Below are 6,804 nucleotides of genomic sequence, written 5' to 3' on the forward strand. Positions count from 1 at the left end.
TCAATTTAAAAAAATAAATAAATGCCTTTCCGATCTGATATGTGATGGGTAAAGGGAATAGAGCGAGTGTGGCAAAAGGCAGATTCGAACCTCTGATTGAATTGCGTCAAAACTCAATAACGTGTCTTACCCCTACACTACAGCCACTGTAGAGAATCTGGCGATTTTCCTAATTTTGTCTGGCCCAATCAATCTTTAAGTAACCACAGCATATTTGTGTTTAATTTAAATAATATGGCATCTATCGTTACTCCAGTAAAAAAAAAAAACGAGAGGCCCTACTTTTTATTTGCTTCCGACGCCCATGTAGAGTGTTTGTACTTTTCATAACTAACATGCATAGCTACGTTATCCATTTTTATAACAAACTGGACTTTTGATATTTAAATGACATCCATGTAGGTTATTGTATATTATTGTCAGTGAAGTTATGTTTGCAATACGTAGAAAACTAGCAAGTGATAGCTTAGTGACAATATTAATAATATTAATAAAATGAATATTAGTTGATAATATTGATAATACTACATATATTTATTTAGTTTGACAACTTATTGGCTGAGATAAGAAGACTAACCTCTATACTGGGCTTTCTTTTCGAGTTTCTTCCTTTCTCTTTTTCCGTCCCTGTGCATCAGCGGGTTTAGACACCTCATTTTTGATGAACGCGCAAGATGAGCACTGATCTAACGCCTGAACTAATAATCAATATTCACCATCAATTCAATCTAATAATCAGGATGATAAGTAATTAAATGTGTGGCTGAGGGGGCGTTATTATCTGACCGTTATCAGTTTGTAGCAGTAAATGAAGAGATGTCACACCGATCACAAGTTCAGTATGGGGTACCGCAAGGCTCAGTGTTAGGACCGCTGCTCTTCACCCTGTATCTGCTCCACTGGGAGATATCATTAGGAAACATGGCGTTAGTTTTCATTGTTATGCTGACGATACTCAGCTCTATATTTCCTCACGCCCTGACGAAACCTACCAATTCACAAGATTAACAGAATGCATAGCTGATATTTAAAAAAAATGGGTGACGAGTAATTTTCTAAAAATTAATTCAGAAAAAACTTATTTTTAATTATTGGACAAAAAAACTCAGCACATCTAACACTTGATGACTACTCTGTCAAGCCCTCGTCTCTCTCACACACACACACACGTCGTCAGTCAGGAACCTGGGTGTGCTCTTTGATACCAATCTTTCATTTGAAAGCCACGTTTCTAGCATCTGTAAAACCGCATTCTATCATCTTAAAAATATATCTAAATTACGGCACATGCTTTCAATGCAAAATGCTGAACAGTTAGTACATGCGTTCATGAGCTCAAGGCTAGATTATTGTAACGCTCAACTGGGTGGTTGCCCTGCTCGCTTAATAAACAAACTCCAGCTGGTCCATGATAGATAGATAGATAGACAGACAGACAGACAGACAGAGTGTGTGTGTGTGTGTGTGTGTGTGTGTGTGTGTGTGTGTGTGTGTGTGTGTGTGTGTGTGTGTGTGTGTGTGTGTGTGTGTGTGTGTGTGTAATTGTGTTATTTTTATCCAGAGAGCAGTGTAGTCTAGCAACTACTGTACATCACTTCATGATTCAAGGAACAAGTAAAACCTAGCGAGATGGCTTGCCATCTACAGTCTGCAGGCAGTAGCTAAAGCAGTATCTCAACAGTTACAAAGGGTTGTTCTCACTTTCTGTGAGCATTGACTTCCATTGGAGATTCAAACTCAGAAAGTTCTCAAAATATCTCTAATGTTTTAGCAGGAAGAACGGCTACTGTAAGGGATTATCTGGGTTTGTCGTGTGTTTCACTTCTGTGTCCTATAGTTTTCAGTTCATTGTTTAATTATTGTGCACACCTGTTATTCATTTTGCTGATTGATTCGTTCTGTGTATTTAAGCCATGTGCTTCTTTCATTATTAGGTTCTGTTGTTCTGCTCGTGGTTTGTCCTGAGTGTTTTGAGTATTAATAAATCTGATAATGCCGCATTCAGATCCGTTTGCAACCTAAAGCTGACACATACAGGTTTAGATTTAGATGAGGATAAAGTCATGACAAAACGTTCATGTTTGGATGAACTACCTATTTTTGTATCTGATAAATAAAGCCAATGGGGGAGACAACAGCTTCCCCTTGGAAATATAAATGCATGCTCCCTTTTGATACTTTTTGTCTTATCATCTCTTTATCTTTATCCTTTATTATTTCTTGTCCCATTATTCATGGCTCGTTCTTTATTCTTCTAGACTCTTTAATCACCCTTGAGTGTTTACAATCACCACTCTTAGAACAGAAGAGAAGCCTTTAAATGACTTTGAATGAAAAGAAAAAAGAAAATAAGCAGTAACTAGTTATGCAAAGTCTGATTCATTTCCGTGAACCGGTTGTTTTTGGACAGTTCGGCTCTATGAAGCGGCTCCTGGCGTCATCACGCCATGATGTCACTATGCATTTCTTTTATGCTTTTTCTCTGTGTCATGTTATATCAAGAAAACATTCAAATTAAGTCATCTGTGTCAATGCAAATAAATAAAGTTATTTGCGTGAGTCCATTTTGCTGATTATTGCCTTTTATTCAGTTAAGTTAATGGTGTTTTATACTGTACAAACCGTATTTTCTATCCCCTTACACTGCCCCTGCCCCTAAACCTACCCATCACACACACACACATTCATTCCCCACCATTGCCAGCAGTTTTAGGTTGGGCATCAGGACTGTAGGGATGACTGTGCGGGAGACCTGTGAACAAATCCAAATTTCGTTTGCTTTGTGCTGCGAGACTGAAAATATAAGCTTTTCAGACGCCATTTTCGATTTTGCTATTCGCTTACAGTGGCTCTGAATTGTCAAAATGTCTCTCTTAAAAAGTGTTTTTACGGATGCGAAAACGCAGAAAATCTAACCTGTTCCAAAAAATTTTTTCGATGGATGAACGTTTCGGAGGCAGTGATTGACATAATGTGACGTCGAATGTATTTTTTGACGTGCAAAATTTTCCCATGCGAATTTCACTATATACTCCACACACTATAGATATGTTGAACGGTTATTTACTTTGGCCAAATTCTGATGCAGCATCACACATATCCTTAAAATAGAAGACAATCCCAAATTCATTGTGACAAGCTCAGTGAAGAAATAAAGTAGTGATGATAGCGTGATGGTTCGGATGCGCTTCAGAAGATGTAGGCCGTTTTCTACGGTTTGGAACAGAGCCATCTCCGTCTATACGGATCCAGCTGTGCTATGAAGGCATCTATGAGTCCTTAAGCAATGTTAACACACTCTATGCACATATCCCTACCCCAGAAAACACACACACACACGTAGTGTTTCCATGTTTTATGGGGACTTTCCATAGGCGTGATGGTTTTTATACTGTACAAACCGTATTTTCTATCTCCTTACACTGCCCCTAAATCTAACCATCACACACACACACACACACACACACACACACACACACACACACACACACACACACACACACACACACAGTCCCTAAACCTACCCATCACAGGTAACATTCTGCATTTTTACTTTTTCTCAAAAAAACTCCTTCTCTATGATTTATCAGATGTTTTCCTCATGGGGACCTAAAAATGTCCCCAAAAGGATTTCGGATATTGCCATCTTTGTGGGGACATTTTGTCCCCATAACGTAGGGATTACCAGCCCACACACACACACACACACACACACCAGCCAAACGGTCCTTTCCAGTGTTGTGGGTCTCCAGAATTGCCGAGCTGTGATTGTTAAGTCTAGACTGAGGCGATAGACGTCTCATTAGACTCATTAGGGAACTCTGGGAAGGGATAGTTGGGGGCTGGGTGTCAGATTATAATAGCTGAGATATGAAGACGAGTCGAAAACTGTTTAACTATTGCCGTTCATATCCGAGACAGACTATTAAAACGCTTGCTCGTGTCTGTGGGGAGTTGATTGGATGGCTGTGGTTTGCTATTGGCTGATCTCATGTGAGTGACAGGTGGCTCCGCCCTTGTCATCAGAGAACAGATGAAGTTATTCTGACTCAAGATTATTAATACAATAATGATGTGCACCGATAAATCATTTACAATAGACACTGCAATAATCCATTAAAAAACAAGCATGGTTCATTTTGATTTCAATGTGACGTTAAAGGGTTAGTTCAGCCAGAAATTAAACTTCTGTCTTTAACTCGTCTCCCTAATGTCGCTCCACACCCGTAAGACCTCCGTTCATCTTCACACACAGTTTAAGATATTTTATATTTAGTCCGAGAGCGTATGCAAGTGTATGCACACTATACTGTCCATGTCCAGAAAGGGAATAAAAACATCATCACAGTAGTCCATATGAGACATCAGTGGGTTAATTAGAGTCTCTTGAAGCATCCAAAATACATTTGGGTCCAAAAATAACAAAGACTACGACTTTATTCAGCATTGGCTTCTCTTCCGCGTTTGTGTTCAATCCTCAAATAAAGATTCAAACGGTTATGAATCAGTGAATGATCAATGATTCGGATAGCCAATGTCACGTGATTTCAGCAGTTTGACACGCAAATGTATTTTGGATGCTTCAAGAGACTCTAATTAACCCACTGATGTCTCATATGGACTACTGTGATGATGTTTTTATTCCCTTTCTGGACATGGACAGTATAGTGTGCATACACTTGCATACGCTCTCGGACTAAATATAAAATATCTTAAACTGTGTGTGAAGATGAACGGAGGTCTTACGGGTGTGGAGCGACATTAGGGAGACGAGTTAATGACAGAAGTTTCATTTTTGGCTGAACTTGTCAGAGATTGTAGAGAGGACCCAAATGCAAAGGTGCACAACAGAAATGTTTATTAACTTAGGTAGCCGATCACAGCAACGAGTGATGCAGATCTGGAGTATAACACAGGGATCAAACAAAGGAAAACAGTCCTTGTCTTGAGCTTGTAGCGGGAAGGCAGTGGCGAGCGAAACTGCCCCAGAACACACACTCAGCGTCCAGAGAGTCCTCACGTACTGCAGGACACAGGACAGAAACATAGGTGAGACCAACACGAACAACACGGGACGATCCGACCAGACTTGACAAGGCAAACGAGAGATGTGAACTTGACTGAGATGCATACAATAATAATCTGGCAACGAAGCCACTAGCGGCAGCAAATCTAATCTGCCGCGAGAGTCGTCTAGCAACTCTCAATACACTTCTGAGCTGTAAACGCCAAACTCTGGTCAGGCCAATCACATCGTGTATAGAGTCGGTGGGCGGGGCTTAACATAATGACGACCGAGTTGTGTTTGCGTGCTTCTAGTAAACACAGAAACTGGCGAACGGCGGTCTGTCGAATCAGCTTTGGCCGCAACTCTGGAAGAATTGGGAGTTAACTAGTTAAACTCCAAGACCATTTTTTGGGATTTCCGCCTGGATTTGGCCGACCCAAATTGAAAAGCTTCCCATACACACATACAGTGGGCTAGGTTCAAAATGTTGGTGTCATTTTACAGGAAACCCTTTAAAGTTACATAAAACACTGCTAAAGGTCATAAACATGTAAGTATATGTTGTCTAAGCTGTAATAACCCCCCAAAAAAGTAGGCGCTTTTTGATTTTTTTTCCCCATAAATTCATTTTTGAAAGTGTGTAACTCAGGCCCTGTGTGCTCTAGGACCCTGCAGACACTTTGGGCTGCTTCCACTGAACTCCAGAAAATAGTGGAAAAAAGAAACTTGTCTGTGTCGTCTGACAGATTTATTCAAATGGGTCTGAATGGGTCTGAAGGGAGGCAAAACTCTGAACACATCTTCCCTTTTAAAGAATGACTCCAGTGCCGTTCTTTGTTCTTTTCTCAGAGAAAGGCTTAAGTAGACATCTGACTGTAGTACTTTTAATTAAAGCGGTACTTCAGCGCTGGGAAGATGAATCTGTATTTAAACTGGGTCATTAATGCAGTAGAAATGTGAAATTATTATTTTTGAGGTTGGTGCCTTCTAGACTGAGAAAAGACAGAAAATGTATTTTTGTCTTGTGGGGATGAAAGACTACAATTCCCAGAATGCTTCGCTGCCCTGTGAGGCCATCCCCAACGCCACCGCTACTGGATTACTGTGACTGAGTTGGAGAACAGACACTACGATTAAAAACTGAACGTGTCTGTTCAATATAACTTTCAATATAACTAGGGATGTAACGATATTGACGAGATCGCGCTATCGCGGTGGTAAACGTGTCTCGATATCGTCGTGGTTGGGTTACAATATCAAAAGGACAGGTGTCCGTCAAAAAGCAAGAGGAATAAACACAGTCCCGCAGAACAAATCATTGTTAACTACATAGACCATGATCGTTAGTGACCCGGATCTATATTCAACATGGATAGAGCTCTACCTGTCGCGATAATATATAAAACTCCTGATTTTAGAGTAACAGCTACAGAAGAATAAAATAAAACCCATTTCGTTCCCTTTTGGAGCTCGGAAGAGTTCAGTTTGAGCAGATGTTTAATACCATCATCATCTGTCCTCGTCAGAGCTGGTTTACCAGTATATTCAGCATCTGCTCATATTCGCCATCTCCAGCATATTCTCCAAACTCATTTTCAACGTCTTCAAAATCAATATTTTGATCGCTGACAGCTTCTTGACCACATCCATCATCAAGAGACAGTGACACTAATATCTGATTGTGTTTAGTTCTTGCTCTCTGCTGTAAATCACTGAGCCATTTCAAGTTTTGCAGATTATAATTATTGTTTCGTTTTCTGTCAGAGGTAACTATGAGTGAAACTTCACTTCATCAT

This window comes from Pseudorasbora parva, chromosome 7, assembly GCF_024679245.1.
Source record: "Pseudorasbora parva isolate DD20220531a chromosome 7, ASM2467924v1, whole genome shotgun sequence".
NCBI lineage: Eukaryota > Metazoa > Chordata > Actinopteri > Cypriniformes > Gobionidae > Pseudorasbora > Pseudorasbora parva.